This window comes from Haematobia irritans, chromosome 1, assembly GCF_050003625.1.
Source record: "Haematobia irritans isolate KBUSLIRL chromosome 1, ASM5000362v1, whole genome shotgun sequence".
Taxonomy (NCBI): Eukaryota; Metazoa; Arthropoda; class Insecta; order Diptera; family Muscidae; genus Haematobia; species Haematobia irritans.
The window spans coordinates 228,807,428-228,819,428 of record NC_134397.1 but is presented as its reverse complement, the minus strand read 5'-3'; positions in this window follow the sequence as shown (position 1 = coordinate 228,819,428).

Genomic DNA, 12,001 nt, shown 5'->3' with positions numbered 1-12,001 from the left:
AGAGCCATTGTTTCGTTACCTGTGTGGCAAGTGGCATCGTCCTGCTGAAACCACATATCGTCTACATCCATATCTTCCAATTCGGGCCATAAAAAGTTCGTTATCAACTCACGACCATTCACAGTAACTGCCTGACCGACATCATTTTGCCCGATGATGCCGCCAGCCCATAAACCGCACCAAACAGTCACTCTTTGTGGGTGCATTGATTTTTCGACAATCACCCTTGGAGTCTCATTCGCCCAAATGCGACAATTCTGTTTATTGACGAATCCACTGAGGTGAAAATGTGCCTCATCACTGAAGATGATTTTCTTCGAAAATTGATCATCCACTGTTGCCATTTCTTGGAACTATTTAACACTTTGTTGGATTGTGTATCTCTCCATGGTTCAAATTGAATAAGTCTGAAATAGAGAAATGTCAAATAAAATTCGGAAAAAAACTTGGCGTTTAGGTGTGGTTCACATTCAACATCGGCCCTTACTTAAATTCAATCGATACGGTTCAAATTTGGCTCCCTAATTACCGTACAAAATTTGGTTCATATTGATTCATAATTATTTCTAGAAGCTTCAATATAAACCGATAAAGAATTTAACTGGCTTATATAGATATTCAATAGTGCACAAGTCTGGGGTTTCAGTTATTATGATGAGGTTGATAAGCTACAGCGATTCTTTATAAAGAAATTACTACGATTGCCACACTCTGCCCCTAATTATGCAGTAGCCTTGGAGACTGGACTTGAGGAAGGCCATATATATTTGATGCAAATGCATCTCAAATATATTATGAGAACGAAATTCAAATACACGGCAGAACGATTACCCCACCAGTTAATAAGGAAAGTAATACAAAAGAATTTATTTTGGGCAAATCAAATAAATACTATCATTGATCAGCTTGATATGCCCCTAATCAACGAGAATATGAGTTTGATTTCTTGGAATACTATGATGGCAAACCTGGTCGAACATATGTCCCATTTTAAGTGAGATTAGGGTGCTCTTCTTTAGGAGGAACCCCTTAAATGAGGATAATATCATAAGTATACTAGATGGTAGAGAAGTGGAAGACTGGAGAAATCTTATTGCACCCTCAAAAAAAATCGCTTCTCTAACATATGTTCCAAACATATTTTGCAGGAAGCACATATATTATTGGATACTGCCGAAACATTAATATGTTTGCTTTATGTTTGGAAGCATTTTGAGTCCATAAATAGTATATGCTTGGAAGAATTCCTCAAAGAAGATTCCCTCACATAATTTTCACTTCCACGAAATTTTTGAGTTCTTCGCATCTTTTTCTGTAATACAAATATGCTGTTTTTCAAATGTATATTCTCTTGGTTCCGAATGTCTATTCTCTTTATTCCGAATACTCATTCTAATATTCAAATTAAATAATATTTAGACTTAAGCATATTACATTTTTGGCCTTATCATGAAACAGTTTTCCGAAACTACATACAAGCGGTTTCACAGAAATTTCTCTCATTTCATTCTCGCTGTGTTATGTTGATATCTTGTTATTCAACCCTCCCGGTTTCCATCTCTATTTCTTTCTCTATACTAACTCTCTCTATCGCTCTCTGAATAAAGTATCACAACATATATATGTTTACTCGAAATTTGTAAATTTATATATGTATACATTCACACATATTATTTTTATGAAACATTCATGCCCCAAGCATAATATATTCTAACATATTTACATATGTGTCCCAAACATTTTGTGTTGGTTTAGGAACATTACATTTTTGCACTTAAATATATTGTGTTTAAAAATTGTGCCCGAAACACATTTTGTTTATATCGGAACATATGAAAAACATATTTTTCTAACAGTGTGGATATCTTAAAGCAGCTTTACGATATCGTGACCTGATTATCAGAGAGTTTTCATAATTTTTTGTTTTTTATTTCTTTTTGAATAATATGTTCTTTAATTAACACATTACACGTTACAAGTACTCAGGCTGACGACGTTAAGTCATAGCCGTAAAATCTTTATTTAAAGTATTATATCAATTACATTTTTTAAACATTGAATTGTATAGATGAATTTATAAATAATAAAGATTCAACTAACTAACTATAGATATACAGTCTCTCTTTATATACCCTGCGTCACACAGGGTAAGCTAGTGCATAACATATGTTTGCAACACTCTGAAGGAGACGAGATAGAAAAATGGTGTCATTGGCATTAATACTAATGGCCGACTCATGAGCACGTTTGCCACACTTGGTAGAATTCTACCAAAATTGGTATATTTTTTACTGTTTGGTGGAGCAATATATTCCTCTCCAACTAAGAGGTACTTTATAAATTTTCTATAGAAATAAAATTTTGATAAAATTTTCTATAGAAATAAAATTTTATTAAAATTTTCTATAGAAATAAAATTTTGATAAAATTTTATTGAAATTTCCTATAGAAATAAAATTTTGACAACATTTTCTATAGAAATAAAATTTTGACAAAATTTTCTATAGAAATACAATTTTGAAAAAAATTTCTATAGCAATAAAATTTTGACAACATTTTCTATAGAAATAAAATTTTGACAACATTTTCTATAGAAATAAAATTGTGACAACATTTTCTATAGAAATAAAATTTTGACAAAATTTTCTTAAGAAATAAAATATTGACAAAATTTTGTATTGAAATAAAATTATAACAAAATTTTGTATTGAAATAAAATTATGACAAAATTTGCTATAGAAAAAAAATTTTGACAAAATCTTCTAGAAATAAAATTTGACAAAATTTTCCATAGAAATAAAATTGTGACAACATTTTCTATAGAAATAAAATTTTGACAAAATTTTCTATAGAAATACAATTTTGACAAAATTTTCTATAGAAACAAAATTTTGACAAAATCTTCTATAGAAAAAACATTTTGACAAAATTTTCTATAAAAATAAAATTTTGACAAAATTTTCTATCGAAGTAAAATTTTGACAAAATTTTCTATAGATATAAAATTTTGACAAAATTTTCTATAGAAATAAAATTTTAACAAAATTTTCTATAGAAATAAAATTTTGACAAAATTTTCTATAGAAATAAAATTTTGACAAAATTTTGTATTGAAATAAAATTATGACAAAATTTTCTATAGAAATAAAATTTTGACAAAATTTTCTAAAGAAATAAAATATTGACAAAATTTTCTATAGAAATACAATTTTGACAAAATTTTCTATAGAAACAAAATTTTGACAAAATCTTCTATAGAAATAACATTTTGACAAAATTTTCTATAGAAATAATATTTTGACAAAATTTTCTATAGAAATAAAATTTTGACAAAATCTTCTACAGAAATAAAATTTTGACAAAATTTTCTATAGAAATAAAATTTTGACAAAATTTTCTATAGAAATAAAATTTTGACAAAATTTTCTAAAGAAATAAAATTTTGACAAAATTTTCTATAGAAATAAAATTTTGACAAAATTTTGCATTGAAATAAAATTATGACAAAATTTTCTATAGAAATAAAATTTTGACAAAATTTTCTATAGAAATAAAATTTTGACAAAATTTTCTATAGAAATAAAATTTTGTCAAAATTTTCTATAGAAATAAAATTTTGACAAAATTTTCTATAGAAATAAATTTTTGACAACATTTTCTATAGAAATAAAATTGTGACAAACTTCTCCAAAAAATAAAATTTTCTAATCTCAAATTTTTCTATATCTCTAATAAGTATCTATCAATCCATAAACCATAAATGTTCTTTTGCGTTCACATATTTTGTTCTTACTAACACAGAGCTGCTGCCCAGGGCATTAACATTAAGTCAAGATTTTTTGTAGAAGTCTAAAAAGTTTGTCCAAATCGGTTCAGATTTAAATGGGAACAAAAGTAAAAGGAAAATTCCACAAATGAAATCTGAAATGTACAGTTCGTCTAATGTTTTTATTTTAAAGAATATGTGTCTGATCTATGGTATTGATCCTCTAGAGAAGGTTAATATTTTTTTACCAAGTGAAATTTATTTTTCAATTGTGGGCATCGAAAATCCAGTGCCGCATGCTGTTTAAACGCAATTATAATCGAAGAAGCGTGGACCAATTGGTACTCACCGGAGGGCGAAGAACAATGAAAACATCCCACTTTTGCGGGTTTATGCTTCGAACAAGACGAAAACTTTGCCATCAACACGAAAAAGGATGACCATTCTTTTCTAGGGTGCATAATATGTAATTTACATCGACTAGCATGATAATGAAAAACCGGACTATTGGATGAGTTGGACGCTAAATTGAAAAAAATCTCATTTGGCGCAAGAAAATCTGTACGTTCAGCATGAGAACTCACTGGCTCACACCTTCCACCTTACCACAGATAAAATTGATCGAATGGGTTTAAGGACTTTTACCCCATTCACTTGATTTGACCCTGTGCGAACCATATCATCTAACTCATCGAATCTCATAGACTCTATCATGTTTCTTTTCTGCCCGTAGCAAATGACCGTCTTCGAATACTCTTCAGAGATTTTCCACATAGCCAATCTTCATCCTAAAACAAGACTCTAACATCAGTTCATTATTTATTTTATTTCAATCTACTTCCGGTGGGAAACATAGCATATGCCATCATCCAATGACATTTGAAAATTGTTGTGTCAAGTGTAGCTATTATTTATGGCTTAAGCCATTTGCTTTGGTCAATTCGCTAATACAGCCCATTCGATATGGAGATATTTTTGCCGATCATTTATAAATGTAACAGAAAGACAATCGAACCAGGTGCGTATGTAAATGTCGCAAAAAGTCCTTTGAAATGTCTATTACCATGGCACAAGACAATGGCCTACCGAAAAAAAAACATAGCTGACCATGGATAGTGCATTGGAAAAATAAAGTGAGAAAATTCAATGAAAATAAAAAAAGATACTCACTTTGAATGTGAATTTGGATAACATTGAAGCTGGATATATCCCAGCAAAAAATACTTCAGCAGTAAGAGTTTAGTTGTGCTTTTTGGTATTTAATAAAGTAGGCAGTGCATCCACACTGCATAAATCGAGGGCAATAACGTAAACGAGTTTATGATCACTTGTTTACGTTATTGCAACAAATTCATGCAGTATAGATGCATGAAAGGTAGTGCTGTTTTCCTTGACGCCAACAATGCTATACTCAAGATTATATATCACTTCTGAGCAATATTTCTATTAAAATGAGCAATTATATCAGCGCTATGTCGAAGCTGCTCTAAATTGGGACATCGCCCACAAAAATCAGCGCTGATTCGGTTATTTTGTAAGCAGTTGATACTGCCTCTCTTCCTCACAACCCTGCTGAAATAGTGCTCCAGTTTTTGCTGGAATGTATCTAAGGCTGAAATCGAATAATTTCTTCGCAGATTTTTTTTTTGCAGTTGTATACCCATTACCTTAGCATGGGGTATAATACGTTTCCCATTCCGTTTGTAACACACCGAAATACCGATTAATATACTGTATATACGAGGGTTGCTTTTTATATTTCGGAATATGAAAACAAAATCCAATGTTAATCATCGAAAGTAGTTTTATTGTTTATTCAAATTATTCCCCAATAAAATCTATAAAATTTTGGATGCGTTTGAACCAATTGTCGAATCACGATTGCCAATTCGATTGAGTTATCTCCAAAGCAAGCATTTTGAACGCATCAACCGCTTCATGTGCCGAAAAACGTTGACCTATAATTTCAGTTTTTACATTTGGTGACAAGTCAAGAGTCAAGTCAAACCGATGTTGTGAGTGCTCAGCAATTCAGTTGTTAGAACCGTTATGTGAGAGCTCGCATTGTCGTGTTGAAAAGTGATCCGTCTTCGGCGTTGTGGTTTTCCTGATTTCTTGGAAGACAACTGGCACACAAATTATTGTGAACAACACAGAATTGATTATTCTGCGTTGTTCTAGTAGTATAATTGTGACATGTCCAGTTTTTCCGAAAAAAACAGGCGACCATTTGCTTCGAAGTTCTTCATGCGCCAACAATTTTTGTTGGGTTTGGCTCATATTCAAAAATCCGTATATTGTTGTTTACTTACGGGCTCATACGAGTAAGTCCACGATTCACCACCGGTCACTATGTCATAGACGTGTTTCGATGCACCGCGACCGTATTTCTGGAGCATTTGTTTAGACCAATCGACATTGAAAAATATTGTGCGATCCAACGCGAACAAATTTTTTTGGCAGACAAATATTCATGCAGGATTGGTTGCACGCTGCCTAAGATTGTCTCAGTTGCACGACAGGTCACATGTGCGAATATCAGTTGGCGAACAGTATCAATGGTTTCCGGAACAACAACTGATTTTAGACCACCTTCACGAATTTCGCCTTGGTTTGTACAACGACCTTGGTTGAATTCATCACCAAAAATTGAATTAACTTAATCCAAGTCGAATATTATAAAACATTATCGAGGCAAAATATTCACGATTTAATTCAGTTTTTTGGAAGATAAATATTTTAAATTGCTAAAAACAACACAAACAGCGCTCGTATGTCAAAACGTTCTGAATACGTATAACAATATCAAGCTTTACGATAGCGCTGTCAGTTGTCACTCCGAAAAAACCATAATTTTTTTTGGTATAGATTCCGAGCCAAAGAAGCGGAGAATTGAAGTAAGGGTAACATTAAGATACAATTTACTTTTAAATTTAAGTTTTTCGTACTTGATTCTAGGAAACAAGGTTCAATTTATTCGTTTTTTCAGGTGTTTTCTTCCATCTATCAGAATCTTTTAAAATCATAAAGCGTTGAAAAATTCTCAACAAATTTAAAGAGGATTTGATTAATTTTTCCGAAGATAAGTTGACCTAAGTCAAACAAAATTTTCTTTCATTTTAGGATATCCAATTTTAAGTCGAACCACTTAAATATAAGGACAAAATGACTTCATTGAAAAGCTTACCGATCTTTGGACAAGAACAAAACTTTATAAAGAAATGCTTATTTTATGCTAAGCAAAATTCGGATTCATATTTCAAATGAAATCTTTGCTTTCACGACACTATTTTTTTTTCAGTGTACAGTGCAAAACTAGGGTTAGATTAGGTGAGGTGGCAGCCCGATGTATCAGGTTCACTTAGACTATTCAGTTCATTGTGATACCACAGTGGTGAACTTCTCTCTTATCACTGCGTGCTGCCCGATTCTATATTAAGCTCAATGACGAGGGCCCTCCTTTTTATAGCCGAGTCCGAAGGGCGTTCCCCATTGCAGTGAAACCAATAAGAGAAGCTTAGAAGCACTCAGAAATGTCACCAGCATTACTGAGGTGGGATAATCCACCGCTGAAAAACGTTTTGGTGTTAGGTCGAAACAGGAATGGATCCCACGACCTTGTGTATGCAAGGCCGGCATGCTAACCATTGCACCACAGTGGCTTCTAGGGTCCACAGTGGTTCGTGTTTGATTTATTAAAGTCAACCCTCGTACTTGTTTACTGCTACAAAAGGAATTTATAAATGCATATTTGCCATTATGCTGATGCTTGTTTTTCATTTGCTTTTATGGATATTTGATAGCATTTTAATTATTATCGAGCAAGAAGGCTTAGTATAATCTTGGCTTTATTACAATAACGTTTACTTAGCATTCTTGCATTATTAAAAGAATGACCATAAAACTAATGACAACACTGGGAGGGATTATTTCATTAGTTCTATATTTGTTTTTATTATTTTTTTAGATTTTATATACTCTCTACCATAGGAATGAGTGTATACTAACTTTGTTTAATATTTTATAATTAAATTTGTAAATTAAATGCTTTCAAGTTTAATAGAATGCTTTTGCTTTTTGTATGATTGGATTAGTTGCATATCGACTGAAGGAGTAATTTTATAACGGACAGGAAAGAATATAATTTGGTCGGTATTGGCTATATTTATTACACCTTACACCAAAACTAGGGAATTGCTCATATTCGGCATGAGTATCCTTAGGCAAAGAAGTCCATATGGGGCGAAATATGTCAATGGGATCTGAACCGAAATCTGAATAAGCACTTTAAAATCAATTTTATTCAAAGAAACTCTTTATAGTAAATTTATTGTATTATATATTGATTTAAATTTTAAACACAAAATCGAGTCCATAGACATAGATATATTACTATAGAAAATTTTGTAAAAATTTTATTACTATATAAAATTTTATCAAGATTTTATTTCTATAGAAAATTTTGTCAAAGTTTTATTTCTACAAAAATTTTGTCAAAATTTTATTACTATACAAAATTTTGTCAAGATTTTATGTCTATAGACAATTTTGTCAAAATTTTATTTCTATAGAAAATTTTATCAAACTGAATTAGTTACGTATTTAATCGGCCTTTTTATGGGGGGTATATTAACCTTGTCATTCCGTTTGTAACACATCGAAATATTGCTCTAAGACGCCCTAAAGTTTATATATTCTGGGTCGTGGTGAAATTCTGAATCGATCTGTCCGTCCGTCTGTTGAAATCATGCTAACTTCGGAACGAAACAAGATATCGACTTGAAACTTGGCACAAGTAGTTGTTATTGATGTAGGTCGGATGGTATTGCAAATGGGCCATATCGGTCCACTTTTACGTATAGCCCCCATATAAAGGGACCCCCAAATTTGGCTTGCGAATCCCCTAAGAGAAGCAAATATAATCCGATCCGGCTGAAATTTGGTACATGGTGTAAGTATATGGCGTCTAATAATCATGCAAAAATTGGTCCACATCGGTCCACTTTTACGTATAGCCCCCATATAAACGGACCCCCAAATTTGGCTTGCGAATCCTCTAAGAGAAGCAAATTTCATCCGATCCGGCTAAAATTTGGTACATGGTGTAAGTATATGGTGTCTAACAATCATGCAAAAATTGGTCCACATCGGTCCACTTTTACGTATAGCCCCCATATAAACGGACCCCCAAATTTGGCTTGCGAATCCTCTAAGAGAAGTAAATTTCATCCGATCCGGCTGACTGTATACTAACACCATGTATACAGTTTCTAATAACCATGCAAAAATTGGTTAACATCGGTCAATAATTATATATAGCCCCCATATAAACCAATCCCTCGATTTGGCTTGCGGAGCCTCTAAGAGAAGCAAATTTCATCCGATCCGGCTGAAATTTGGAGCATGATGTAAGTATATGGTCTCTAATGACCATGCAAAAATTGGTCGAAATAGGTCCATAATTATATATAGGCCCCATATAAACCAATCCCCAAATTTGACCTCCGGAGCCCCTTGGAAGAGCAAAATTCATCCGATTCGGTTGAAATTTGGTACGTGATGTTAGAATATGGTATCCAACAACCATGCAGGAATTGGTTCATATCAGTCCATAATTATATATAGCCCCCATATAAACCGATCCCCAGACTTGGCCTCTGGTTCCTTTTGGAGAAGCAAAATTCATCCGATCTGGTTGAAATTTGGTACGTGATGGTAGTGTATGATATTTAACAACCATGCCAAAAATGGTCCATATCAGACCATAATCATATATAGCCCCTATATAAACCGATCCCGAGATTTGGTTTTGGAGTCTCTTGGAAGAGGAAATTTCATCGGAGTCAGTTGAAATTTGGTACATTGTGCTAGTATATGACCGTTAACAACCATGTCTAACTAGGTCCATCTCGGTCTATAGTTATACAGCCCTCACATAAATCGATCCGCAATCACACACAAATTGGTCCATATCAAGTTCATAATTTTATGTAGCCCCCATATAAGCGACCCCCATTTTTTCAATTCTGGCTCTCTACGTACCGTGCAAAACTCCATATCGATTCGTAATTATTTGTAGACTTACCTATACATACCTTTTTGTCTAATATATATCACGTATGGACTAACTCACAAATTTAGAAAATGATGTTAAGAAGTTTTAAGATAACACAACCCAAGTAATTCCATTGTGGATGACTGTCTTTCGTAGAAGTTTCTACGCAATCCATGGTGGAGGGTACATAAGATTCGGCCTGGCCGAACTTACGGCCGTATATATTTGTTTTTATCTAATTTCGTTCAAGTTTGTCTGAATCCAAAGGTGCCGCGCTGGATATAAGAGAGCGTAATAAGGCCAATCCCGACGCGTCGATAGTCTGGTGGCGATGAAGTGGAACATAGAAATTTTTAAACGCGTCCAACGGACATGTAGTCTTGGCATAACTGTGGCAATGAACCACAGCCTTGGAGACGATACTGGACTTACGACTTCTGGACTACTTAAGATAAAAAACGTAGCCGTCATTGCTGCGATGAGATTGAAGATGTTGGGAGAATAGACGGAAACTCAAAACATGGTGAACCATTAAAGGACAATAGCGAAGACGGTGGGTGAAATGACGTATACCGCAATCTATGATCGTATACCTGAGGTGGGCATAAATGGAGAGTGTCACATTTTGACTTCAGCAAGATGGCCCATGGACCCCTGAACAAATACCAGAGAGATACATATATCAGGAATAAAGTTTAGTTGGCGTTAGCAGCCCCTATTTTGAGTGTAGGTGTCAGCCGATATGGGACAGGGCGACTTGAATCCTCTTTTAAACCTAAAATTCGTGAATTGTGATCTGGAAGTACTGCAAACGTCGATCATCTGCAATGAATTTTATATGGGCTTGTCATAGTAGGAATGTACTTCCTTTTCGGATCCTTTGCAATGCTTTAAAAGTTGTGCCTTGGTAGTTCATTTGAATAAAAAAATCGCCAATTTCACTTTTTTATCATTATTTTTTTATAATTTTTATTTCAATTTATCTAATTTTTACAATTTGAAAAACTTTTTCCCTCCGACCGGGGGTTGAACCTACACTGAAAAAAATATTGTCTTGAGGTCAAAGATTTCATGTCTTTAAAATACGAATACAAATTTTGCTTAGCATAGAAGACGCATTTCTCTAAAATAAAGTTATTTTCCTTGTCCAAAAGTCGATAAACTTTTCAATGAAGTCATATTGTCCTTATAATTAAGTGATTTGGCTTAAAAATGGGTATCTTAACATGAAAGACAAAATTTATAGGCTATGGTCATGTCTTTAAAATACGAATACAAATTTTGCTTAGCATAGAAGACGCATTTCTCTAAAATAAAGTTATTTTCCTTGCCCAAAAGTCGATAAACTTTTCAATGAAGTCATATTGTCCTTATAATTAAGTGATTTGACTTAAAACTGGGTATCTTAACATGAAAGAAAAAATTTATAGGCTATGGTCAACTTGACTTTAATAATTCAGAAAAATTCTTTAAATTTAATGAAATTGTCTTTAAATCTGTTGTCTTTTTGCATCTTGACTACAAAGCAAAAAATCGTTCAAATATAGAACATGTTTTTCAAAACTTTATTTTAAAGAAGTTTTTACTTCAAACATAGCATATTTTCTACTGGAAGTCGAGTCCTAATTTGGAAAATAAAGTTGCCGTTAACTCGTTTTAAAGGACTTTGATAGCATATGAAGAAAAAAAGCTGATAAAGCGAAAAATTAAAATTTGTTTCCTAGAAGCAAGTACACAAACCCTAAATTTAAAAGAGAATTGTGTCTTAAAAGTATCCTTACTTGTATTCTCCGCTTCTTTGGCTCGGAATCAATACCAAATTTTTTAAAGTAAAGACAAAATCTTTGGAACCGAGTATGCTGTTTTTTCAGTGTAGGTTGCTGTTACAATAACAGAACGTCTTAGCACACCCAGCCACAAATGCCATTGAACACAAAGCGTCAAAACGTGAATTCAAATGTTTGTGATGTGATTGTAATAATTATGACACCAAGGCACTACTTCTCGAAAGGTTCTTTATTAGTACGAGTCGTATGAATGAAAAATAAAGAACACAGGAACAGCGGCAATTTTTTATAATTTTTTTTCTAAAGATTGTTTTTTATGTTGTACATCGCAATTGCCCTACATTTAAATTTTGGCGTTAAGTCAAAAAGAAGCTTTAAGTTAAAAAGAACTTC